The sequence below is a fragment of the Vicugna pacos genome, chromosome 11 (assembly GCF_048564905.1).
Source record: "Vicugna pacos chromosome 11, VicPac4, whole genome shotgun sequence".
Classification (NCBI taxonomy): Eukaryota; Metazoa; Chordata; class Mammalia; order Artiodactyla; family Camelidae; genus Vicugna; species Vicugna pacos.
The window spans coordinates 74,951,819-74,979,606 of record NC_132997.1 but is presented as its reverse complement, the minus strand read 5'-3'; the positions used below and the strand labels follow the sequence as shown (position 1 = coordinate 74,979,606).

The window sequence follows — 27,788 nt, the reverse complement described above, 5'->3', positions numbered from 1 at the left end:
GTCCATTTTGCGTACAAGAGCCCCAGAAGCACACGGAGGGGAGGTCGTCAGGGCACAGCAGAGATGCAGGGGCCAGGTTTGGAGAGGAGGGGAGACAGCATCTTTCTAGAACCAGAAGGAGTGACAAAAAGATTGATGCAGGGATAGGTTATTTTATAATGGAGAGTGTATTCATGGAGCATTCTTGGTGTTTTCTGTAGAGTCATTCATTCACCATTTACTGGACATCAACTAGGTGCACAGCACTGGACTAGGGATGGTGGCGCCTATAGCGGTGAGAAAAACTCAGCAGCTATTCTCAGAAAGTTTATAAGTTGTAAAATCGGAGTTAGTCTTGAAAATTGAGGCTAAAGAAGAGGGATGCTCCTCCTGAATCCCCCAGTGAAGGAAGAAGCTGTGATGACTGCTGGGGGCTCTGTCTCCCGCCAGAATTACCCCAAACCTGGGGAAGAAACAAGAACGCGGACCTGTTTTCCAGGGCTTAGCCTGAGGCCAGAGGAGCACCAGGGACTGAATTGCAGGAGACAGAAACTGAAATACTGCCTGTGTAGCTGTGAGTGGGAGGCGGGTGGGGAGACACGGCCAAGGGAGCTGTTGACTGGGGAGAATGAGAGCCATGGAGTGATGGGGGCTCATTCTGGGAAGGTGACAAAGAACTTTCTCCAAGGCCTTACCTTGTCCAGAAGAAAATGGATAAAGGACTTCAGAGCAAATGGTGTGATGCCCTGGAGACAAAGAAAGCCTGAGCTCACAGAGATGGGGAAGGGAGTGGATGGGTGGGATCTAGCTCGGAGTTAGACACCACCACAGGTCCCCCTGCCAGTCTACTTAAGGGGCTGCTGGCACCAGAGGTTGTGGAGGCAGGTCATTCAGTCAGTCAACAAACCTTTAGTGATCTCAGGCTATCAGGGTTTTTAATCCCTGCTCTGGCATGTGCTAGCCATGTGTCCTTCGACAGATCACTTCTCTTCTCCCAAGTTTCAGTTTCCTCATCTGTGAAATGGGTTTACTAACCTGGAGGATCACATGAAATAATGGATACAAACGACCTTCAGAGTGCTGAATAAGCTGTCAGCACATGCTAGCTAGCACATGTTTTTATTAAGAACTATGACTAGTTCTGCGGGAAGTACAAAGAGGAGAAAGATACAGCCCTCCTCCCCTTCCTGCTACAACTCCCTGTAATGAGGAGAGACAGGTATGAACAAGGGATTACAACCAATTAGAATACAGTGTGGCCATTGTTAAAACAGTAGCATGCCTGCTATGGGAACCTGGAGGAGGAAATCATTAGTTCTTCCGGAGAGGTCAGGGAGGACTTCCCAGAGGAGGGCACATTTGAGATGGGTCATTAAACAGATGACCTGGCAGAGAAGAACGAGAAAGGCGTTACAGGCAGAGTACCTGTCTTAACCAAAAGCAGGGAAGCCACAAAAGCAGCGTGGGATTGGGGAACAGTGACTAGTGCTGCAGCCTGCAGCCCGGCAGGGAGAGGTGGGGAGAGGGGTCATTTGGGGCCAGTCTGGGAACAGCCTTGAGCCAAGAGCCTGGGATAAGGTGTGTGGATGGATTTCTGCTGCAGTGGAGTGTTTGTCAGCAAGGGAGCAACGTGCTCAGAGAGACGCCTCTGGGAGGATGGGGGACTGAAGCGGGGAGGAGAGAGCAGATGCAGGGACGCCAGCAGGGAGGCTGGGGCTCAATCAGGCCCTGCTCCCCCCCCCCCAAGCAGCAGAGCTGCTCCCAAATGGTTTCTTGTTTATGGATTCAGAGGCCCTCTGCAGCAGTGTCACCCCTGGCACCCAGAGCATCCAGGTGCTGCTGCCACCTACATGTTCCCTGCCGCCAATGGGGAGAGAGCTCCCTTTTGAACGCAGTGCCAAGATGCTGAGGGTCCAAAGTCCCTCTCCTGCCATTTGGGGGTGCTCTGTGAGCCCCACACCAATTTGGGGGCTGCCAGGAGGCAGCCTCGGATTCTGTCACAGGAGGAGTGAAAGGACAGTCCCCACCTGTAAAGTTGATTTTCCTTTTCAAAAAGAGTGCATTGCTGATGAAGAGTGATAAGTGTCTTTCACTGGGGAGGAAAGGATTTTAATAACAGCTGCTGATGACTCTTGCCCTGCTCCGCTGAGATACAGAGGCTCATTCTTCTTCCCTTTAATAACCCAGTGCGACTGCCAGAGCTGGCCGCTTCTCCTCCCCTGGCGGTGCCCACTGTCCGCCCCCCTGCTTGGGCCTTTCCTCGTCTCCTTGTCTTCTTTGCTGCCAGGCCCCCTTCCCCCACTTTCTTCTCTCGGCCTCTCATTTCTCTGAATCATGAAGCCAGGAGGAACCTTATGAACAGGACATTTCCTCCAATGCATTGGATGGGCTGGCCAGCGAGGGAGTGAGCTCCCCGTCACATTGATGGTGATCACATGGGCCGGAGATCTTGCTAAGAAGATTCATGTTAGCAGAGAAAATATGGTTCTCAGGCCTCAATTTGGTTTAGAATCTCAGACTTCAGTTACGTTAATAAAAACATAGTTCCTGCCCCGTGCCTGAGCTTCCAGGTCTGCAAAGGGCCAGGGAATGGCTGTTTCCATCAGGCTCCTGGGAGATCCAGGCAGGGGGCCGTCAGTCACTCTTGAAGAAACTCAGGGGTGAGCTTGGACAGGTTGCTGCCTCCAACTGTCCTGCTAGCCCCATCCAAGAGCTTTCCATCCAATTCTACCTTTTTCCCGCAATCCACATGTGCAAATGCTCAGCCATTTCGGTCATTTGGGAACTTGGATTGTATGATAAGTCGAAGTTGGTTTTGTGGTCACAGTAGCTAACATACTGAGCGTATGTGTAAAGAACCTGGGTAAGTGCTTCATGAGCCCCTCATCTAATCCCCTGACCCCGCGCTGTGAGCTGGGTCTCATTCCCGTCACTTCCATGACATGACTTGCCCAGGGCTCCAGGCCAGTGAAGGCAGAGCAGGTGCCCAGGCCTGAGCTGACAGTCCCCCTATCCAATGCCCGAGACCCCACTCCACACACTCCGCTTGGGAAATTTCTTTTATGGAAACTTCTTTACCCATAAGAAGTTCAGCAGGAAAGGGTCTTCAAGAGAAAAGGCCTGTTCCCCAATTGTTTCCCTTCCCTTGGGCCTGCTTCTGTTTGGCCTGATAACCCTCAGCCCAAATAACTCTCCCTTCTTTCACCACCCCACACCCCTGAACTCAGTTCCCAAATTACCCGCTTTGTCACCATTCTCTGGATCTCTCAAGGCTGTATGTGGAGGTTCCATTTGATGCCTCGTCTCCTTCAGCCCTTATACCAAACCCTGGTGATCCCTCCATGGCAGCCTCTCTGGGCTTCACACCAGCCCCCACTACCACCGCTACTTCATGCCTGGAAGACTTCCTTTACCTTCCTAGCTAGAACTCAGACCTTTGGCCTTCCAGCATTCCTGCATGGCTGGTGTCAGTTGCATCTTCCTAAATCCACTGCTGTCACCTCAAACTACCTTGCTTAACCATCTACCTTGGCTCCGCAATGCCTTCCACGCTGAGTCTAAAGTCCCCTGCCACCCTAGCCCACGTTTCCCTGCTTCAGCAGCACAAATTCTCTTTCCCGTAGGTCCAACATATGATACCATGTTCTTTCCAGCCACTTGGCCTTTGCTTCTGCAGTTTCTGCCAGCAAACAAGCCCTCCCTCTCATTTTCTTTAATCCCAATCCTTCCTTCCTTCAACAGCCCAGTTCTGAACTCCTGGCCTCCACGAAGCCTTCTCTTTCACCTTGAATTCCCGGATGCTCGGCACGCACGGTCGGCATCACACACCCTCACACTTACTTAATTGTTGTCTTAGAATTAGCCTAAGGTCTGTGTGGTTGCCTCTCCCCAGCCAGATGCTGTTGCTGGTGAAGAACAATAACCAGACCCCTTACTCTGCAGCATCTCCTCCCCCGGAACACAGTCAGAGGCTTTAGTAACTTTGCACTGAATTGAAACAATTCCTAAATGACCATCTCTTTAATTACAATGAATGACTCTGCGGTCCAAAGCCAGTGGAGTGTGGGCTTTGTAGATGGAAATGATCAAATGATATAATGGGGACAAAGAGCACAGGACTAACAGGTAGGACGCCTGCTTTATAACTGCACATTTTCGACTGAGCAGCTGTGTGAATCAGGGCAAGTCCCTCCACTTCTCTGTCCAGACGGGTCTGTCCAGATGTCCCGTGAGACCCTTACCAGCTCTCACATCCTAGGATCTGTGCTCATCCACCCATCTCTCTCCCAGCTAGATGATCCAGGGCACACGTGTCTCTCTGGATCTTACTGTACTTACGTGTGAAATGGAAACTACAGTTATAGTAGCTAATTTATAGAGTTGTTTTAAGGATTAAATGCAACAATTCAGAAAGCTCTTAGGCTAGAGCCCAGCCCATAGAAAGTGATCAATACTTGGTAGCTATTATTAAGTCACTTGGCCAGGGTGAGGAGAGTGGGGTGTGTCCACGGGAGAGAAGAAGGTCATCCCCCAGTGTTCTGATCCAAGTGGGAAGCCCCAGAGTTCATGAAGCCATCTGAGCTCTGCCGAGGTCAGGCTGGGGCCCCAGTTCTGCTGCCCTGCCCGGCAACCCTGCAGTGGCTAGAGCACCAATTGTCCCATTAATGACAGCACTGCTGGCAGTTGGGGTGACCCTGTTGTATAGTCCCATCGATTTTCCCATTACCCTTTAATGCTGTGTATTAAAGGCTTTGCAGATTCACTCTGTTAACCTTCTTTCTTTATTATCTCCAGGGCCCGTCCAACTGCTCAGGAGGATGAAATTCCCTGGATGCAGTAAACCTCTCCTCGAGGTGAGATACCTCTTCTTGGGCAGAGCTCGGAAGCCAGGAGCCTTGGAGTCCCTCCGGGCTCTCCCTTCAGGTCGTGAATGCACTGACAAGGACCCTGCAGGGAGTATGAACTGTGTACTTGGGGCTGATGCATAACTTACTGTCAGCTGGAGGAAGAGATGCCAGCAGAGCCAGGTCCTCATTCCTCTGCTAGGGATCTCCTCTGGTCTCAACTGGTTTCAGCATGCCCCTGATGAGCAATTGCCTTTGCTTAATCCTCCCCTCCCATGTTCCTCATCTTGCTTCCTGTTGGCCCCACCTGTCCCTACCTAGATCCCAAGATTCATCCTCGGCCCTACCTCCTGGTGATTCCATTAGTGTTCTGGATCCTAACCCACATGGCTTCACAAAAAAGCCTTATTCTGAACTTACGTTTGCCTTCATCTTCTTATTTGTGCAGAGTCCCCTCATCAGGAGGAAGGAAGTCCTCTCACAGGGACCAGGGGGAGATGGAATCCACATGGTTCTGAGTAAAAGAAGCCAGGAAAACAAGCGCTGCTCTTATTTTGAGGTATGACAAAAGGTAGTGAGGTTGCTATTTCAGAGAACAATTCACCTATGCAAATAATTTTTTCCCATTCACCTTGAAAAGCAAAACACTATTTCAGAAGTGTACCTGCAACCCATTTTCAGCTGGAATCCTAGTCAACAAGTCTCCATCCTCTGAGGGTAGATTTGAGTTTTGGATATGGTCAGTCAGAAGTAAGTCTTGTGAACAAACTAAATGATCAAACAGAATACTCCTCTCCCTCACAATGACATCAAGTAAGGAGATGACTTCATTGTTGTATTGGTACTAAGGGTTGTCTCAATGAGCAGTTCTAAAAACTACTTTAGAATAAGTGTTGCTTCCCAGGGTGACAGCTTTGAAGGGAAATGCATTTACATGATTAAGCTTCGCTCTACTTGTATATTAAGCAGAACTTGAAATCCTTAAGAGGGAAGCAATTATTGTCTCAGTGATTGAAACACCCACAATTAGTGCTTGTTTCAGGCATAGCTGGATCCAGGGGCTGAAATAATATATTCAAGACCTGGCCTTTCTTGACCTCTCAGGTCTTTTCCTGTGCTTTCTTTTCACTCTCAAGCAGAACTTCCAAACATGGTGGCCCCTGCCACTCAATTCAAATCCAGTGGAAAAGAGAATTTCACTTCCCCATCAGTTTCAACAAAAGCAGCAGGATGGACTATCATTGGTCTGGCTTGTGTGACACTCTTCCCTAAACAATCACCATGGTCAAGGGGTTGAATTCCTGAGTTACCAGTTCTGGGTTGTATGTGCATTCTTGAAACCAGATTTATCCCATATGCACCAAAAGTGGGAAAGGGGTGGTTCCACAAAAGAAAAATGAGATGCTGGTACCAGAAGAGGGGTAAATGCTTGCTTGTCAGACAAAAACAACAGATACTCATAGTGGCTTTTTTTTTTTAATGGGTTCCACAGTTGCCATATTAAAGTGATAGAATCATGAAAGCTTTTCTGTTAAAATTTAACTTGATTCTTATATTACATCTCATAAAATAAATAGAAGTGTAGATATCCCCTGAAAGCAATTTATACTTGAATAAAATAAAAAAGAAATGACTTCATTCATTTCTAGTGGCATCTTACAGTGTCCTTGTGCTGAAGTGTAGGACATTTGTCCAGAGAGGTTTTCAGGAAGGTGTAACCAATTAGCATGGATATGTTCTCATTTGTTCTCCCCTTTATACAACATCTGGCTGGCATGGTGGGCAATACTCCGTGGTTACAGCATAAAATAGTGGTTTGCAAATCCTTTGCAGAAGCAGAACACTTCTTGTAAATGCCATCCTCCAACTTATCAAGCAGATGACAGCAGAGCTGCTCTGGCTGACCTGGGGTAGGAAACCCCAGTCCCATCTGCTAAGTTTTCTCCTTCCCCTGTTCTTCTGCTCCTTTCCCTCAGCCTCTGATTCATGACTGCAGAGATCTGAGGCTCCAAGAAATGCAATTTGAAAACCATTGGCATATAGCAAAGTAACCGGCTCTCTCAGTCTGGGGCTTTGGTTTCAAAACCACAGTTGGGAGGAGCACAAGATGGACATTTATCAGGCACTTGCTGTTCAGGCACTACACCTTATTTATCTCATTTAATGGCTATGACAACCCTGTGAGGTAGCAATTATTATCTCCTTCGACAAATGGAAAGGTTGAGGCTCAGAATGTCTCAAATCTGGCGAGGTATTGAACTGGTTTCCAAGCCAGGTTCTTTCTGATTCAAACCACTCCCTGCCTCCTTGGATATTCATGGAGTACCTACAGTGTGCCAGGTATCACACTAGGTACTCTGATATAGACTATTTCATTGATCCCTACAAGACCTTTTCTCCAAGGGAAAGAATCCAGATACCAAAGAGCACATACTATATGATTTTATGTAAATTTCAAAAACAAACCATCTACCTTATTTATAATGATAGAAATCAGAAATAGTGGTTCTCCTTGGTGGGGCAGGGATGGGTAGGTGGGTGGTCCTGACTGAGAATGAGCCAGAGGGAACCCTGTGGATCACTAGCAATGTTCTGTATCTTGATTTGGGTGATGTTACATGGGTGAACGCGTATATAAAAATTCATCAACTGTACACTGAAGATTTGTGTGATTTATTATATGTGAATTATACCTTCTTTTTTTTTAATAAAAGCCCTACTGTTTAAAAAAATCATTGTAAATATCAGGAAATTATGATTCAGTAAGGTAATTTGTCTGGGATCATATGTCAGAATTGAAGCCTTCCAAGGCCTTTGTGATAGAGTCTTCTTGGCACATGGGCCCATCTAGGGCATTTTCAGTGACCTTTGGGTGGAAGCAATGATGTCCACAGACTGTTATCCAGAAAGAGTTGTGTGTTGCTGAGATAGTGGTCCTTCACTTCAGATACCCTGCGCCCCACCCTCCCCTGCCGACTGCATCCCATCTCCTTCCCCACTGTTCAGCTTTGGTTTGATGGCTCCTTAGCGCTCTCTGATGTTTCTGTTAGTTCGATGGCTGTGCGAACCCTCCCTGGGGATGAGGACAGAGCACTGGGCAAGGGAGAGATGTCGTGAGCAGGGGAGGGGAGGGAGGCCAGGCCTTTCCCAAATGCCATCAGGGACACTGTGTCTCCTGCCGGGAGGCCTGGCCTCTGCTCCCTCTCACACTCAGAGCCTCCTGGGCCCATCCCCATGCTCCCCAGAGAGCCCTCCAGATGTCTGTCTATTCAAACCCTGCCTGGGTTCTTTGCCTCTTCCCTTATGCTTTAGAAGCAGCTTCTATTTTTAGGTTCCATTGTAAGGGAGACCCTGGGATTCAGGCCAGGAATCCAGGGAGCTGGGAAACCACTGTCCCAGGGGCCGAATCAGCAGCATAACTGAGTACATAGAATGGCAGAAGCCTTGGCATCAACTAGGTATAAATCTAAGTCTGGTGGTGAACCTCTGGGAGGCTCTGAGCAGACCCTGGCTCTGTGGATCTGAGGTGCTGGGCTAGGGTCATGGTCAGAGTGAAAGGCCTGTCCCCTTCAGTCCCCTCCCCCTCAGACTCATCCCCCACAAAGTTTTCAGAACAATCAACCCCAAACCCAAATCTGCCCGCATCACTCTTCCACTTAAAACTCCTCAATGCCTCCCCTTCCATCCAGTAGCAAAGGGGAAGCATTGGAGGGTTTTAAGCAAGGAAATCAGGGCTAAGCTAGAGTTGGCATCTGAGCCAAGTTATGGAGGATGAGTAGTATTCCAGGAAGTGAGCAGAGAGCCCACCGAGAGGACTCATGAGACAGGACATTGGAACAACCGAGTAGGACAGTTGCTGCTGTCAGGGTTGGGCTGGGATATTTGGACATCACACACAGGTATTGGCAACTAATGATAGTTTTTGAACAGAATAATCCAGCTATGTCGTTCATACACACACACACAATGATTCTGTATAAAATGATCCAGAGAGGAAATAGGTTAGAGGCAGGAAGATCATTTATTTGTTCGTTCAACAAGCATTTATTGAGCACCTACTATGTGCAAGGCACTAGGCTGCATCCTGAGGAAACAGTGGCAGACAAAGAAGATATGGATCTTGGCCTCTTTAACTTTATCATCAACAGGAAAAAAAAAAAACATTGAACAGCAAAATACCTGTGTCACATGTGAGGTGAAGGAGAAGTGCCAGGTGTGGCAGGAGTGCTTATCAGGGACATTTTACCTGGTCTGATGGAGTGGTGGTATTTCAGCTGGGACCTAAAGGATGGGAAAGGAGGTACTAGGGTGGGGAGGAAGAGCACTCCAGGCCAAGAGGACTCGTGGAAAAGTTCTGAGGCTGGAAAGAGGAACAAGACTCCCTTAGACATTTTTTTAAAAGTTGAATATGGCTTGAGCTCAGGGAGGAGCAGAGTCCTGGCAGATGAAGCTGGGGAGGCTGGGGGCAGAGAAGGAGGCATTGAAGCTGAGGATCTGTGGAAAAGCCCACCTGTCACGCTAAAGATGTCTCCAGCCACAAGAGAATGGATGGGTATGGGGCAAGAAGATGCAAGACAGCCACTTGGGAGGTCATTGCGATGCCAGGAGAGAGATGACAGAGCCCTGACCAAGGCTGTAGTGGAGAACAGAGGGGTGCAGATGGATTCCAGGGCCTGTGCAGACAGGATCTGCAGGACCCAGGGGGAGAAGTCAGGGAGGACTCAGGGTTCCTAGCCTGAAGATGACCACAACAGAACAGTGAAAGCCTCTTTCCCCTTCAAACCCTCCTGAACACCAAATCATTTATTCCACACTTTGCCCTTTAAAGGAATCATAAGCTCCTTGAAGACAAATACCAGGTCTTGCTTCTCCCTGGACAACATCTGACAGGGGACCTTCCAGGTAGGAGATGCTCACTAAATAGCTGGTAAGTGAATAATGACCATTGAGGAAACATTTGAATTGATCCCATCTGTGGCCAGCCATGGCCAGATCCGGCCTTCCCTCCCCTCTCAGTCCTCTCCCCACTCTCCTCCACTCTCCACTAGTGACAGGCAGAACCCAGGGGCAAGGGGCAGAAGTGGCTTGTGGGCCCGGTGCCACCTGGAATACTTAAACCATGAATTGCGAGTCAAGTGGCCCCTCTCACAGTTAATCGATGGCAGCATATCCTGATCGCTTTCATTATTATTATTTTCTTATGCATGCGTGATCGGGAGATTTATTGTTGAGGCTACAGAGGCAAAATCAATTATTCATGTTATAAATTAGAAAATGATTTATGTCTACAGGAGACGGGGCCTCAGCGAGCCGAGCCCATTACAGATAAGCTTTGCTGAAAGGACCAAGATTTATCTGTAAACTTCACAAATTGCAGCTCAACAATCCAGTCCTGTTCCCAACCCCTCCCCCAGGGCACCCATCCCTCTTCCTGAGTCATTCTGTCTTTCTCTGTCGTCCACCATCCCCTTGACTCCTGTTTCCTCTCCCTGCTCCCACTGACTTCTCTTTGTTTTCCTCTCCTGTTTTTTACCTTTGACAAATGCCTCGCCACTTGCTTGTATCTTTTTGTGGGGCAGACACTCTTGAAGCTTCTAAATAAACTTTCTGGTCTCTGGGTACAGCCTGCTCGGTACAGAAAGAGATGGGTAACAGCTGGGGAAGAATCCTCCTCGTTCAGTTCATCAGCAAACCTGTCGAGAGGATGAAGGACCGAATCACATCTCCCAGAGCAGGTGATTCCTGCCTCCAGTAAAAGACAATGGTTACCCAGCATTTATAATTCCATCTTTCTCGAGGGCTCTTCCCAGAGAACATGGTAATGAAAAGCAATGTAGGAGTGTGGGAAGCCCATGGGCTTTGGAATCTAATAGACAAGGAGTTGAATCCCAGCTGTGCTATCAATGGTATGACCTTAGGCAAGCCACTCACCCTCTCTGATTATCAGTTTTCTCCTCTGCAAAATAGTTTTCCAGCACCAGCCCTATCTCATGGGATTGTTGAAGGAGTAACAAAGACGGCAGACAGGAAGGAGTACAAGGATGGCAACCCTAGCACTGTGCCTGGCACGTGGGGGTGCCCCACCAGGAGTCAGTTTCACTTTGGGTGGACCAAAGTTTGCAAATGGAGTATCTCTCTCCCTGTCCCTCTTACAACAGCTGCCCTGGACTCAGAGGCAAACTGAGCTGGGAGCCCGAGGACAAGAGAGAGAGAGAGGTCTGTCCCAATGATGAGCACTTCCAGGGATGGCATCATGGATACAGGGAAAAGGGCTCTGCCCCCAGGAGTCAGACAGCCAAGGTTCCAGAATTGCTCTCTCATATGAACCTGTGACCAGGGCAAGTCACATCACTGTCTAAGTCTCGTTTTCCCCTCCAGTCAAATGGGGATGATAATTTTTGCCCTTCCTACCTCATAGGTCTTGGTATCAAATAAAAGAAAGGCTCTAGAGTTGCTTGGAAAACTCTGAGCCTCTCAACAATCTTGACAATAATCACAGCAACACCTTACAGCATTCTGATTGGATGATGTTACTGGAGAAATTCGGCAAAAAAGAGATTTTGGTTGGTTGGAGGGCAACCGTGGTAGAAATGTGCTTAAGAAAAATAGTCTCTTAAGTGATTGGGTAGCTGCACCTAGAATGCCCTGAAATGACTCCAAAGCCTGCAGAGGGATCTTGATACTTGACCATGGGCTGTGGCGGCCCACTGATGCCTGAGCCCCTGGCCCCACCAGACTCCCAGGTCTGAGGCTAATATGAGGGTGCAGCGCAGTCTCATGGCTGATTTGGCACAATGGCAGGAAGCGTTGAGCCCAGAGAGCTTACCCTTCTGAGTGCCCAGGTGGCCAGGCACAGGCGACAATAGCAAGCACAGTGGGCACAGCTGCTGCCCTCAGGAAGCCTGCGGCCCAGTGGAGGAGACAGACACAAAACAAAACCACACACACACAAAAACCTGTACATTGCAAACTGGGAGAAGATGCTACGATAAAGATGTACAGGGACCAATGAGATCAGGGCAGGGAGCCTAACCCCAATCTGGGGGGTCAGGTGAGTCCCCCAGAAGTGGGTCTCAACCAACACCCAAAGGACTGAAGGACAAGTACGAGTAACGAGGGGAAGTGGACAAGTGGGCGAGACTGCGTGAGTCCCCCACAGGGAGGCGAATGGGGCACTAAAGCAAGGAAAGCAGCCAGTGCAGATGGAGTGAAGTGAGCCAGGAGGCTGGGATTGGAGGTGGGGTGGGGAAGCAGGCATGGGGCAACTTTTGGAGAGAAGCCAAAACTGCCTTCAGCTCCCCAGCCAAGAACCTGCCTGCACTGGAGTGACTGTCTAACTGAAGCTCAGGAGCCTGATCCCAGAGGCATAGTCCTGGCCTGGGAGACTCAGCCATAACCTCTTCCAAGGGACTAGAAGCCTGGGGTCTGTTGAGTCTCCTCCTTCAAAGGATCTCATGTTGAAAGACAGAGCCCCTCCCCCTGATCCTTGGAGATCATGAGAGACCAGGCCCCATGCTGCCAGAGTCCACCCCGCACTACCCCCAGAGCCCTGGACCCATTCCCCAAATCCATGGGCGCCTGCCTCCATGGGACACGATGCCTGACAGTAATTTTTCTCACCTGCATGGCTCTTTCTTAAAGTCCTGCTACCTGGTCCTTGGGACCAGCCAATGGAAACCCTGTGAACCCATCCAAGAGACAGCCCTGAGGCCCCCTGCCCTGGCCCAGGCAGGAACTGCATCCCCAGAGCCAGCCTCAAGTGCTGCCTGGGACATACAAGTCTTCAGATGCCTCCCCTAGAGTGGACCAAGAAGCCTCAGACTCACCCCAGCTCCAGTGATATTCTCACTGGACAAAATCACCAGATTCAACTTTAATTCTTTCATCTGATTCTCCAAGAACTGGTGCCAGCCGTTTCCTTGGAGTGTCAGATATTTCCCTCAGAAATTCCACCTACCTTAAAACCCAGATTAGATGATTCTACTCCACACCTTCAGATCGCAGTGTCTCCCTCTTGGCCATGTCTGGAATGAGGTTCAAGGTTATGGCAGGAAAGGACCTCGAAGTGGGGCCCCAGGTCCTCACAAGGTCCCAGCCCCATTTGTCCTCCAGCTGTGCTTGCCACACATTGTCCCACCTTCATGCCTTTCACACACCCACCTTTGCCATCAAAATCCTGCTTGTGTACCACGGCCCAGTTCAAACATTGCCCCCCTGCAGGCCTGGAGACAGTACAAGGCAGTAGAGAGAGCCCTGTGTTTAAATCTTGTCTTCTCCACTTTGTAGCTGTGTGCCCTCACTCAGGACATAATCTCTTTGGGCCTCAGTTTCTCCTGATCTTAAATACGGGTAACACCACTTCCCTCCCAGGTAACAGGAGAGTGAGTCTACGTATCCTGAGGCAGGAGCTGGGGTTTGGGGTTCAAACTTGGCTAAGTAGACAGATGAAGATTTGAATCTAGGCAAAGAGATGGGCAACAGCACTTCAGAATGCAGTTCAGGCCTTTCGGGGCCACAGAGCACTCTTGGAAAAGGGCCCCATTACTAAGGTGGAGATGAGAGGACGCCTGTGAAAACGCATCTTAAGTGTTAAATTGTTGTACATATCATGGTTATCATCATCTCTGGTTTATCAGGGAAGGAAATCGAGGGCTTTGGAAGGAGAGTTGGCAGCAGACATAGACTCATGACGGGAGCGAGCAGCCACCCCTGGGACATCAACCAGCTTAGATGAGGATGGAAGCTTCAGCCCCTGCCGGACAGGAGAGTGCAGGAGGCTGATGGACTAGCTTTGGCAACGCTTGGTTACCTTGTCCTGCCAATTCAGTCACCAGGATTGAAAAATGGAACCAACTCCCTCGCTTGTCCTTGTCCTCGGGTGTTCTATGTGTCTGAGCTCTGTCCTTTTTGCTGCCAAATTACCTCTGCTCCCCTCGCTCTGAAAAGCTGGCAGTGAAATCACCCCCCCCACCATGTAGGCAATACAGTTATGCTGGACATGTTAAGGGTGTGGGTGGTGCTGGAACTGAAGGTGGCTTCACTCAGGGAGGGCTGTGGAGGGGAGATGGGTCCAAAGGGAAGGGGTCATCTGCTCTCTCATCCCAGGTGGGACACAACCTATGAGGCTTTGTTTAAATACTAAATGGCTCCATCTAAAGTGGTGTTTATTAGCACAGGTTCAAAATCAGGTAGGCCTGGAATGGAATATGAGTTCGGCCACTTAGTAGCTGTGTGACCTTGGACAAGTTAACTTAACCTCTCTGACCCTCAGTGTGCTCATCTGAAAAATGGAAGGAATAATATCTATCTTACCAACTTGTTGCAAGGATTAAATCAAGTTACTTGTTTAACTTAATGCCTGACATTATAACTTCAGTAAGTGGTGGCTATAATTAGTATCAGTAACCTCCCAGCCGCTCTCTCCAGCTTTCAGCACTGTGTGAGGACAGGAAGTAAGCTAAAGCAGCCTTGGAGAGAAGGTAAGATTGACAGTAGGAAGACAGATAATTATGGCTGGGAAGAAAATAGGCTTGTGGAGGAAGAGGACTCTACCCAAGAACTCTAGAGCCCTACCTGGAATCCCCGTGAGCAGTGTGTCATCAAGTGGGGGAGTGGGTGTAAGAATAGAGCAGCCAACCAGGTTTACCCCGCCCAGCTATGCAGGGTGTAGCCAGGGTCTTGCAAAGACGCTGGGCGGGGAGCCAGGCTAGTGTAACTATTACTGAGCCTGAGTGTTTCCTCTTTAAAAGGATCTCTAAACCTCTATGCAGAAAAAAGCCTAGTGCAAAGGTAATAAACGCTTAATAAATTTTTATTGAAAGGAAGGGAAATGATAGTGAGGATGAGAGGGAGGATGAGAGGGAGGAAGAAGGGAGGAGAGGAAGAAAGAGAAGGCAGGCTCTAAGGGAGGAAGCCGGGGGGCCATTTGTGGGGTCGGGCTCACACCTGTTCCCTGTGTCTGTGATACCTGCTCAGTAAGCCGCCTGCACTTGGTCAGCCACACTGCCTCAGAAGCTCAGCTGTGTGCGTTAGTCTGATCGCTTCCCACGCTGTGGCCCACAACCCCTCTGTGCAGGTCCTGGCAAGCCTGTGGCCCCCTCATCCCTAGCCCCAGGCTCAGGCAGAGCAGTGTAGGTGGGAGCTAAGAATTCCCAGGCTGCTGACTGCTTCTCTCCTCCTCTGACCCCATGGATCTTTCAGCTGCCATCCCAGCTCCTTTCCTTGCTTCACTGACCAAGCAGCTCATCAGCGCACTGTCCCTCCAACACCGGAGCTTTCCCTGCCTTTGCGGCATTGGCCTGCTTCACCCTTTCAAAAGAGCAGCATTGTCTGAAACCTCCCTCTTCCTCCTGCAGGCTTGTAACTGCCTCTTCGCTCACCTCCCCATTACTGACTCTCCCCACCCCTTACCAAAGTAGTTTCTCCCGTCCTCTGCATGGTGGCTCCAGCTCCACTTATTTTTGAATTAAATCAGTGTATCTGGTTATGTCCTGTGTGGGTGCTTAGACATCCAGGGTGTTAGGAGATCCTCCTCCCTGCCCAAGGCACCTCCAGATTTAATCACATTCTCGGTCTAGAACATTCTCCTCTCCCCAATCTACTCTCCACCCTTCTCCTGCCAAAGTCTGCAGATGATGCCTCCATAAATCCCTTGATTTAGCTTACTTCTTCCAACGTGGATTGCACATAAGGAGAAGCTCAAATGCCACCTCCTCCATGAGGACTTCTGGGAGCTCCGACATCAGAATTAATTATCAGCGCTTTGCTTACATCACTGTTTTAAGCACAAGCCACAGGCTGCCTGTATTAGACTCAGTCACATGTCTGCCTCCCGACCTCACCTCTACTCTTACTTTTTTAACAGGAACCTCCTCTTATTCATTTCTGCATCCTTGGCACCTAGCTTGTTGCCTGGAACATGGAGGGAACTAGAATAATGTATATTGAGTTGACTAAATGGTGGGCACAATGGTTTGGCTGGTTTACCAAGCACTTAGCTCCTTCAGAAGATGAAAAAGTATATTGTTAAGAAGGACATCATTTCAGGCTCACAGTCCCCCAGGGATGGAGCAATGACCTGGTAATTTTCCTCTCCAGGCCTGTGGCCTCCAGCACACATAGAAAAAGACGCCTCTATGTTCAATTTCCCTCTGTTGTTGCATCGCCGCATTGTCATTGCTTTCTACAGCAGTACTGATTTCTGGTTTGAGGTCAACTTATTCTCCGCTAGGACCTCTAGATCTTTCTCATGGGCTGTGGGACCCCAGGCAGCAGAGAACTCTCAGCCATGAGAGCTGGGAGCCAGAGAAACAGCTCACTCAGCAGGACCAAGATGGTGAGAAGTTGAGGATGGCAACAGAGCCAAAGACCCTGAGAATGGAGGCCTGGTGGTAAATTGATTGTGCTAATAGCTCCAGCTATTTGCTGAATTACATCTTCTACCCTGTAATTTTATAGTCCTGCCCACTCTGACTCTGGACTTGGCCATGTAATTTGTTTTGGCCAACAAAATGTTAGGAAACATGATTGCAAGCAGAAACTTGAAAAGCACCTGTGTGTTTCCATTCCTTGTGTGCTTGGGCTTGTGGACAGTTACCTCTGCCAGGTCATGAGAACATGTCTGGGCTTAACATGCTCTATGTAGACACTTGACAGAGAGCTGAGTCATCTCATTCATCCCAGTAACCCAAGCCATCTAGTTGTGGCCACCCTAGGTCAGCCAACAGCAGACCAACCACCCCACAAATGTGGAACAATACAGCCACAACAGGAAAAGCTTCCAGCTGAGCCCAGCCTCTACCATTGAACCACAGCAAACTAAATACATGCTTATTGTTTTAAGCGTCTAAATATTGGGGTGGTTTGTTAGACAGCATTATTGTGGCCATAGAATACTGATTAAACTGACAAAAGAAGACAGGTAGCATCTGAGGACCTGACAATGGTCAATGATATAGGGACCCTCAGCTCTGATGGAGTCTGAGACCCTGAGACCCTGAGAAACCAGACTGGAAGAAGACTGGAGGCCAGAGCAATGGCCAGACTTGAACCTTGATGCCAAGGCAGTTTCCTCCTTACCTTGTATCTCTCATTCTCCCCAAGTACCTTCGATCAAGGTTATTTGCCCATCTGCCTAATTCTCATACTAGATTGTGTATGTCTTGGTTTATCCATCACTGTCTATCTCCTTCTCTCCATCTCCCAAGGGTGCCAGAAAATCCCACTGAACCAAAAGTTACAGTCTAGATCTTCTAATACCAACTGGGTGACCTTGGGCAGCTCACTCCCCAACCCCACAGCTGATACTCAGTTTCATTGTTTGTAAAGTAAGGGCTGGGGTGGGATGACATCTAGGGTCCCTCCAGCTTTGATAGTCTTGGCTCCTGGTCCCTGTGATGCCAGTTCTTTAGCTCCACGCAGCCTCTTTCCCTTCACCTTTCACTCTAGCTGTTTTCCTTGCCTTCTAGCCTGTATGCAGTTTGTTCCAGCCACCCGAGGAATAAAGCATTAAAAACCTATGCATTTCTGTTGTCATCTATTATCAGCTTTCCCTCATCATCTATTAGGAAGAAACATTCCCCCTTATCTTCCTTTTGTTCCTAGTGTATTTTAAAGAATGTTTTTCTATTTCCCTTTATGTGTTTTGCAGGTTGCATCTCATTTCTTTCTTTGATTTTTCTCTTCTCACACCTATAAATTCTGGCTATTTCTTTGTTCTCTTCTTGGGTAATCGGGCCAAGCTTCTTGTTTTTGCCTTTCCAACTGGCAGATCTGTTCCCTCTGCAGTTTATTGTCTGGCCAATGAGATTTCTCCTCAACACTTACCAATCCTGTTCATGTTGGATTTCTTTTTTCCAAAGGCCTTTAATTAATTCTGTATGCTGGAGAGTCGGTTGACAGTCACGACTCTGCAACTTAACTAAATGAGTGACCTTGGACAAATTACTTAGCATCTCAGAGCCTCAGTTTCCTCACCAGTTAAATAGAGAAGAAGCATGTGCCCCTAATACCTGTCAGATTGTTAGGAGGCTCTGAGGAGAAGATGGTAAGACAGCCTATGGTAAACTGCAGAGAACTAGGTAAGGACACGGGTCATTGTTTTTGTGGCTAGAATTCATCTTCTGCCTTAGAAAGGTGAGCTCTGCAGATGAAAACAAGAACCAGAACTGCTTATTGTCCCAAAGAGCCCACTGAGCTGGGCTGCTTACCCTTCCTGAGCCACGTTTCCCATAGCCTTCCTGCTTCCCTCTTAGAGACCCCCCCTGACCTAACTGCCTGGGGCTGTGTGTTTCTACCTAACATTTTTATTGGACAACCTGATTCCCCATCATCCTTCTTCTGGCTCTTTAGGAAGGTCCTCCCTCACTTCAGATGACACCATTTGAACCATCATTCTCATGCCCTGTTTGCCCTTCTACTCCCAATAGGTGAAGCCAGGCAGATCAATAAGATTATGTGCACATGACCTAAGCAGGGCCAATCAGAATCTTATCTGTGATTGATGCATGGGAAGTGGGAGAGGGAAGGTACTTTTCTGCTGGTATTGCAAATCAGAGAGGGTGTGATTCTGGGACTCCTGGCATCCATTTTGTCATCAAATGAGGTCCTGTCTTCAGACTAAAGCAAAGCAAAGAAAAGGAGCTGGAAGAAGGGGCAGAGTTATGATCACCTCGTGTGATAAACATCCCTTCCTCCTCCCCTCCACCACCTCTATCCCCTGCCACTGAGTGAGCATATCTGAAGTTAGATCTATACTTAAACCTAGACTTCCTAGTCTTGTGAGCTAATTACCTAACTTTTTCATTAGGCTTATTTCAGTTGAGAAACTATTACTCTACTGAAAGATCTCTGTCTAATACCCCTCACACATCTCAAATAATTCTGGGGACTCTGCTCCCTCTCACCACCAGTTGGTGCTATCCCAGGGCCAAGATGGCAAGGAGACAGAGAGGAGGAAGGGGAGCAAAGGAGCTGGTCTTTGCCTCATAAGCTCAAGGAAGCTGTGTGCAGACTAGAATGTTCCTTCTTCCCATAGTGGTCTTAGAGCGAGAGTCATGAGAATCGAGTAAGATCCCAGCTTTTAGAAGGAAACAGGCATGGGTCTTGATCATGCTCCTACTTATAAGCCATGTGATTTTTGGACCCATACCTTCTCTGGCTCCTGTCTTACAGAACAATTTAGAAAGAATGTATTTTCAGAGCCTGGTTTATAGTAAGCACTCAATAAATGGTACCTATTATGAAAAGTTTCCTACTCTTTCTGGATTCAACTTTCCAAACTAAAACTGTCTTTCTTTTGTATTTTCTTCCGTTTTTCTTGGAAACCTATGCTGTAATAGTTTTTGGTAATTTCCCCTAAGGTTATTTTTGACTTTAAAATACTCGAAGACTTCTTCTTCCCTACTCTATCTAGTTGCTGCCTACACATAATCAGCCCTCAGTGAATGTTTGTGGGGTGAATGAGTCAGTGAACACTGAATTAGAAAGTGCACCTCATTATAGCTCTACATTCAGCACCATAGAGCTGTCCACGGTACTCAAGAAGCAGGGAGTAGATAAGTTGTCTAGCAGACTTCTTTAACTATTTCAGGTGTATTACCTGGTCTCTTCAACCTGGAAGTAGGTTCCTTGGTAAGAGGGAACTTTTCATATGTTTCATTTTTGGCCTCTGTCATTCATTCATTCATCCAATAAAACTTATGCAAGTTCCTAGAAAGATAGCTATTGCCTATAGACTCTCATAAGTAAACTAAAACCAAACCAAACCAAAACCCTTTCCTCTACAATTTCTAGCACATGGTATAGGCTTAAAACAAAATCACATTATTTCAAAAGTGAAAAACTTTAAGAGACCACTAAATTCCACTCTCAGCGCCCCAACCCACCACAACTTATTTATTTATAAATGTAGAGATTGATGCCTAATGACCCTCCCAAGGCCACACTTCTGGTTTGTGATTTGTTTTTCAACACATGCCCAGCCCCTATATTCAAATATGAAAATGTTTTCATCTTTGGAGTTCTGGTGACCAGCCCAAAGTTCTTCCTACTTTTCCCTCTGATCTACAGCCCTCTGGCACTCCTTGTTGTAGGTACACATTGCTCCTTTCCCCTCCATCTTCTCCATGAGATTGCCTGTGCTTTGCGTTCAGGGCCACCCCACTGCTCTTTCTCTTTTTCATGTATTCCTTGTTCTCAGATTAGTCTGGCTGCAGAGCTGGCCCAGAATTTCAATCATCCATATCACATTATGGCCATCAACCCCAGGAACCCCTCTGGGGAGGATGTGTTTTGCAGATTGCCTCTGGTAAGCCATGATTCCTCTATCAGAATATTCTGTCCTCCTCCCCATCACCTTTGGATATAGAATGTATTTACCATTCTCCCCTCCCTTGCATAGGGCAGAAAAACTTCTCCATCCTCCTACAATTCATGTCATTCAGCGGGGGATGTCAATTCAGACACAAGACATTTAGCTGACCCTCAAAAAATAGAGACAGGAATCACCTGGTAGGATCAGAAAAATGGGAACCCAAGAAAGATTTTCAAGACCCTTCAGACTGCCCTTTACACATAGATTTTTCTCCTCTACTGCTACCAGCCTGGCATGCCTAGAGTCCTTTTGTAGGGATATGTCACCCCCACCTCTCTCTACACATTTCTGGTAGAGGCTTTCTGAGGGAGAGCTGTGCCTGGAGTAGAGGAGGGCAGAGGAGAAAAAAAGTATGTGTATGTTTGTTAGCTGCTGGCTGTCACCCCCACCAGACTATAAACTCCATGAGAACAGAAACCAAGTCTGTTTCGTTCACATTGTTTACCCAGGACCTGACACACAGCAAGTATTCAATAAATGCTTGTTGAATGAAGAAATAAATAAAAACCAAAGAAGGAAAACCAGAGAGGCAAGCAGAGGAGGGAAACTTCCCAGTGCACATGTCTCTGTCTTGCAGCTAATGGAATGGGATGGATGAGAGGGCAGCCTGTCCTCAGAGGCTTGTCCGAAGGGCCCTCATGCTCCCTCCCCTCACCCAAAGGCCAGGGTTGCTTCCCGTGATTTCTGAACCAGGGCTGACATTAGTCCTCAGGGGAAGACACAACGGGCGGCTGATTCTCTCTTCTTATCCTTGTCCAATCATCTGTAACTGTGACAGATGGCAGCCAGGGAGGGCTGCATGTGAAAAGGGGTAGAGGCAGTGAAAAGACCAAGGCAGAGAGAAAGGAGTTGCCTTGGGGTTTCAGATTCAGGTCGCTTCTGAGTTCTGAATAGGCGAGATGGACAAGCGTTTCTTTGCCTTTCCAACACAGGCTGAGTGCTCTCCCTCCAGCCCACCATGCTGGCTCAGAGGACATGGGTGTTCTGGCTGGTCTGTGGCAGTCCACGTGCAAGGCATGGCAGACAAATTTCTTAGTGGAGGGGCCAGGACACAAGAAGTTAGCTCAGCTTCTTTAAAAATGCCCAGAAGTGCTGTGGGTTCTGCATGTCTTAGCTGGACAATCTAAGCCTCCATTATTTGACCTTCAAACTATGTTACCAACCTCATGGCCCATTACATTCCTTCTATGCCTCATGGCACTCCCTTCATGGCCCCCTATGATTTCTTGGGAATTTGATTACCAACTTCTAGGATTCAGACAGAGGAGTCAATGTGTGAGAATAGCCGTAACTGTTTTGAAAAGGAACCAAGGATTCTCCTACCAGATGTCAAGACATATTACAGAGCTATATGAATTTAAATAATGTGCTACTGGCTCAGGGACAGATGAAGAGGACAAGGAAAAGGAACAGAATCCAGAATGAGATCCAAGGACTTGAGGAAATTTGTTATAAGAGTGAGGGGTTATTTTTAATTATTGGGGAAAGAATTGGCAATTAATTGTGCTGGGACAATTAACCATCCATATGGAGAAAAATAAAGTCAGATTCTTACCTCACACCACATAAAACATATTCCAGGTAGGTTACAACATTTAAACATCCTTAATTCTATTGCTTACGTTTCATTAAATGTGGATTTCTTTAAAAATGCACTTCCACATCTCTGCCTTTGCTCACGCTGGTCCCTTTGTCTAGAATATTACGAGTCCAAACTCTGCCCTTTCTTTCCTCCTAACAACTTTCTCCTAAAGGCCCAGGCTACGTGCACCTCCACACTGAAGCTTTCCCTGATTTCCCTATTGGATTGGAAGCTCTTCAAGGGTAGGACATATATCAGACCTCTATATATCTATCCTTAGGATTTAGAAAAATTTCTTACAAGAATAAAAAGCTCTGTAAATACATACTAATGATAATGATTATGGTAATGATAATGGCAGTGATGAGGATGGTGATGAAGCTTAGCTGAATGCCCTGGGAAATAGGATTGATGACTCATGGTTTGTAAACAAAATAGTCTTCATAAAGCTCCCTAATTAGGTCAAAAGTCAGGACTCCAAGTTCAGTTCATTCTCTGATATCTATCATTAATTCTTGATTTGGGATCCAAAACTTAAAATGATAGCTGTCAATAAAAGCCATCCAAGATCTCCAATAGCCTATACTCAAACAGGTTAAAATGTCACTACTTGGAAGCAAGTAGTAAAATCATAGGAATCAAAAAAAATTTTTTTAAATTTAAACCCTCACCACTAATCAATTAATTAAAAAGCATTTATTGAGCTTTTTCTAAGTGCCAGAATCTACAGAAGATACGAAGAGCTAAATTCGAAGTAGCCAGTTATAAAGGATATACAGCAGTATATGTCAAATTCTAGTTCTGTGATTAACCACATGAGTTTGAAATCAGAAATATGTGGGTCTGCAAATCCCGAACTCCCACCTCACATAAAACAGATAAACTAGGTCCTACTGAATAGCACAAGGAACAATATTCAATACCTTGTAACAGTCTATAATGAAAAAGAATATGGAAAGGAATATATATATATATATATATCTGAATCACTATGCTGTACATCAGAAATTAACACAACATTGTAAACTGACTATACTTCAATTTAAAAAATATGTGCTTATATGTAGAAGCTAAATCTAAAACGAAAAAAGAAAAAAGGACACTAATGAACTCATCTACAAAAGAAACAATCTTGTACACATAGTAAACAATTTTATGGTTACCATGGAAAAGGGGTGGGAAAGGATAAATTTGGGAGTTTGAGATTTGCAAATGTTAACTACTATATATAAAAATGATTTTAAAAAAACAAATCTCTTCTGTAGCACAGGGAACTATATTCAATATCTTGTAATAACTTTTAATGAAAAAGAATATGAAAACAAATATATGTATATATATATATATATGACTAAGACATTATACTGCACACCAGAAATTAACACATTGCAACTGACTATACTTAAAAAAAAAAGATGTGAATAAACAGGAAAAAAAAATGGGTCTAGATCTTAACTCTGACACTTGCTACTGTGTGGGCTTGAGTGAATTATTTTACCTCTCTAAGCCTATGTTTCCTCATCTATAAAACTGAGGCTACAAGTATGTATTTTATAAGGTTGTCATGAGAATGAAATGGAATGTATGTAAAGCACTTGGCACTTAGCATAGGGACAGACATACAGGAAACACTCAGTATATGCTATCAATACTTTTTTTGTTCTAGAATAGCATTTTCCAATCTGCAGGCAATGTACCCTAGTAGAGCCCCAGAATTATTATAAGGGACCCCCAAGTCCTGCATGACAACTAAGGGAAAGTTATAGAATAAATAAATAATATGCCTCCCACATGTATGTCTTACTATTTTTTCAGATGGACATAAATACCGCTGTAGTGAAAAGAAAACTGATGTAAGATAAGGAAGGAATATTGTTCACATTGTCACTTGATATTTTCCCAGCTTCTAAGCTACCTTCCAAAAAAATTGATCCAAAGACAGTAAGAAGGTTTTACTTTCTTTTCCTTGGAAAAAGGAAAATCAGAAACATGTGCAGGAGTGGTAGGCAAAGGATTCTAAAAGCTCACTCTGCATAAGAGTTTCGAGAGAAAAATCCCAAAGTTTGGGATTTGAGCTGGAGGTTTTGCGTTCCTCTCACTACCTTTCCTCCTGTCTGTAATTGCTCACAGCTGGGAACCAAACGACCAGGCTCCTTCCTGACACCACTGCTCAGGGCAGGGTGGCTGTACATGGCTAATCCTCAGTTTTCTCATAACTCTCATTACAGAAAAGAACAAAAAAACAAAAAACAACCAAGCAGAAATGGGTCCACCTGGGGAGGGTGCTGGTGAGTGGAGACCCAAGGAAAGGTTAAAGGGCCACTGCTTAATAGAGCTTAAGGGATTTGGAATTGTGAAAGGCAACATTAAGATTGATTTCCCAGCAAAGTGCCTTTTTCGTAAATGCTATCTTAGGGCATTTAAGTAGATAATCTTTATTTTCAGGAACTTTTCTGAAGGAATTGGACTTGAATCTTTTAAACATTGAAGTTTCATTTATTGAAACCTCTGTTGGACTCTGGTGGCCCGGAATTTCGATCTCCTCTATAGTTATTGCCAACTTTGGATTTCCCAACAAAAACTCCAGGCACCTACTGGAAAGTGTGGTTGAGAAGGTATGCATACAGAGCAAGGGTCAACCCAAAGAGACTGTAAGCAGCTCACAAGGCAAGAAAGACCCAGACTTGGAGGCCAAGGGCTCAGCTTTCTCAGCAGAAAGAAAGGGGTGGGGGGAGATTCACTTGATCAGTTTCCAGAGTTATAGAATCAACAGGCCACTGAAGCTCAGAGAAGGAAGACTCTTTCCCAAAGCCAAGCAGTGAAGGTCTGGAAAATGCTGTAATTAGAAAAGAATCCAGGTCTCCTGGCTCATTAATGACACCCTCTAAATCTTCCACAGAGCCTTTTCCCACAGAGGCACCATGGAGATGGGGGCCAAGGGGCCAGGAGCCCCAAGAGCTGAAAGTAGGAAAAGAAGACTATGCTGACACACCTTGTTCCATGTGGCTTCTGATGGGTACCATATCAGTAAGGACTTCGGGGAGTCATAGGATAGAGAAGGAAGAGACTGAAAAACCTTTCCTACAGAATGCAGTTAGGACATGACTCTAAACAGAACCATGGATTATTGGTCTCTGTTCCATCACCCCCAGCAATACTGGTGGTTCAGGGTTAGTCAATGTTCAGCTCACCTAAACCATGGAGTCACCTTCCTTGCCTTTGTTCAGGAGTGTCACATCCAGAGATAGAGACCGAAGAACAGGTTTAAGGGGGCTGATAATGGAAGAGTAAGTGGCTCCTGGCTCAGCAGTGTTTGGATATCAGGTGTCCTGAGCCTGTTTGAGAAGTAGCATGATCCCTTTGGTTGGTGAATGAGAAGGACCACCAGTTGGATTTACTTTGGAAGAGGGGGCACCTAGGGAGGGGCTGCTCTCTGGTGCTTGTGTAATTATGGGATAATCTAGGAGATGCTGAAATGCTTATAAAGCCCACAAATTGCCTCTTGCATTCTAATTATTCACCTCTATAAAAGGCAGAGTTGGGAGAGAGGCACCAAAAACTTCTATCACCAAATTAAAATATTCCAGAAGAAAGGGGAAAATGGAAAATGTTGTCTCAGTTACCTCTTCTGGGTTCAACCCAGAAGGCACCCAATGTTTCCATCCCTACCCATCCCACCTCACCCTCTTTGAATGGAGCTGACCTCTATCAAATGCCAAACTACAGGTATTGACTCCTGCCTCCAAAACCCATCTAGTCACCTCCACTTGTTTGCCAGTTTTGACTTCTAGGTGTGAATTATTGCTTTTCATGGATTTCCAACCCCCATTTGTTTCCTCATCTAATCTCTGGATCATCAACACCACCCACTCCTTGTTGATGATCACTATGGATCATTCTTGGACCAACTTCCATTCTCGTCTTCATATGCCATTCTTACATTTTTTTTTTCCCAAGCCCCTTGCACAATGACCTAGAAAAGAGGCATATGTCCTCAGCCTGCCTCTGCAGAACAGACCATCTTCATGTTCAGGACTGGCTTACTTAACGTGCAGTCTCTTGGCTAGATACTGAGGATGCAAATATGAAAAAGACAATAGTTTCTGCTTTTGGGAAGCTTACAGTATGGTGGGAGAGAAAGAGTAGTAAACAAACAAAATATAGCAGTCAAGATTCAGTTTTAGGTGACCAGCTTAGGCCAAAAAAAAAAAAAAAGAGGGGGACAGAGAGATGAATTTACTAGTTTGTTGAATCATATAACTTAAAAGATGAAGGGTAAACTAGCTTCAGGCATGAATTTATCCAGAAACTCTAATGATGCCCTGAGGAATGTGTCACTCTCTTCTCTCCACTCTGCTTTCCTCTGCCTTTATTCTCAGACAGCCTCTCTCTATATTACGCCCTCCACTCCCCACCCAGATGCTTCAGCCTTACACCCTTGGGGATAGCTTAGCAACCCCCAAGAATATAATCTACCCCAATAGCTCCAGCACAAGTCTAGGATAGGCTTCCTATTGGCTTGATTCAAGTCACATGCCTATTCTTGGACCAATTACAGTGGCCAAGAGAATGCAATGCTCCAATTGGCTAAGCCTAGATCACATGCCCACTGGAATTCCATGAACAAAAATTAAAGGGGGGATGGTTCCCCAAATAAAAATTAGGATCCTGTGTCTAGAAAAAAGATATTGAGCAGACACATCAAACCATACCTTATTCTCACCTGTATTCTCCTGGCTTTTCCAGGTCATCAGCTGGCTACCTAAAATGACTGAAGTGTTATTGTGCACCCGTGTGTTAATAGGTCACCACTCTCTCATCACATATTTATATCCTTGCTCTCTAACAGAAGGTCCAATGGTGCACACCCTACCAGCGGCCAATGGTAGAAAATCACGACTCCCAAAGTAGGACCGGGTGGGGGGAACTCTGAGAAAGAACAGCCTCTGAGGTGCCTCTGAAACACCATACCCCATCAGCAGCTCTTCCCAATTCTCAAAGAGCTGACCCTAGCTTATGCCACACTCTACTTACATGTAACACCATTTTAATTGCATCATTTACAGGCAAACACAGCTGTTTGTACAATAGAGTTTTTCATCACAGGGTGTTTGTGTATTAGTGTGCATGCCTGAGTCTTATTTCAAGCAGCCCAGCTTGACTCGTTAAAAGACTTCATCATTTGCAAATATGCAAACATACCCCCCTCTGTCTTCCAACTACCTCTGCCCACCCTTGAGACTTGGAAAACATTCTGCCAGATTAAACAACTGCCACCAGTCTTTCTAGACTGCCTAGAACAGTGTTAAACTCTGCACCGTGTTGAAAGAAAACCTATAGGTTAGCTAGCTAAGCCATTTGGCCCACATCAGTAGTCCCAACTGCCACAACATTGGCAATGTTCTGCCAAGGAATGATTCAACATTGTCAAGAATTCAGGAGGAGCTAAAAAAGAAAAACTGAAGAGAGGCTTACCTGCCAGCCAAGGATGATTCACTCAGCCTGGAAAATTATATGCTGGCGATAAAAGTCAGTGGGCTGAAGGCACGATGTTCATGAAGCCACGCTGTCCCCCAACACTGAACTGGAATTCCCAGATACTTCCTAATACCAGGGGGCTGCATGAGTCCTAAGGCCATCCTGAGTCTGTGCCTGCAGCCTGGGCTCTTCCTCTGGGGATTATGTAAAAGAACCACCTTCCCTAGGCAGCACTAGAGAACTGAAAGCTCTTTGGAGATCAGACAGATCTGGGTTTAAGTCTTGGCTCTATCACTTCAGTCTCCACATTTGTAAGATAGAGATGACAACACCAGCCTTCCAGTTGGCTGTGATCATTTAACAAATATTTACTGAGTACCTACTCAGTTTCAGAACCTGAAGTTACAGCAGGGAACCAGGTATGTGGTCCCTGTCATCAAAGAGCTCTAATTATTTAAGTCATGTAATAGTGTATTCAAAGTAATTGCCCCATAGGAAATGGTAGTTATTAGTTATGCTGGAGACCTAGGAA

At 46.4% G+C, this 27,788-nt stretch overlaps 1 long non-coding RNA gene across 1 annotated transcript; it reads right to left on the bottom strand.

Annotated features, from left to right (window-relative positions):
* LOC140699827 (uncharacterized) lies at positions 1–27,346 on the bottom strand. The gene is made up of 3 exons (XR_012078073.1): positions 27,254–27,346; positions 5,244–5,337; positions 1–105 (listed from the first exon to the last, which is right to left on the bottom strand). It is a non-coding gene; the product is annotated as an uncharacterized lncRNA (long non-coding RNA).
* Positions 27,347–27,788: the final 442 nt, after the last annotated feature.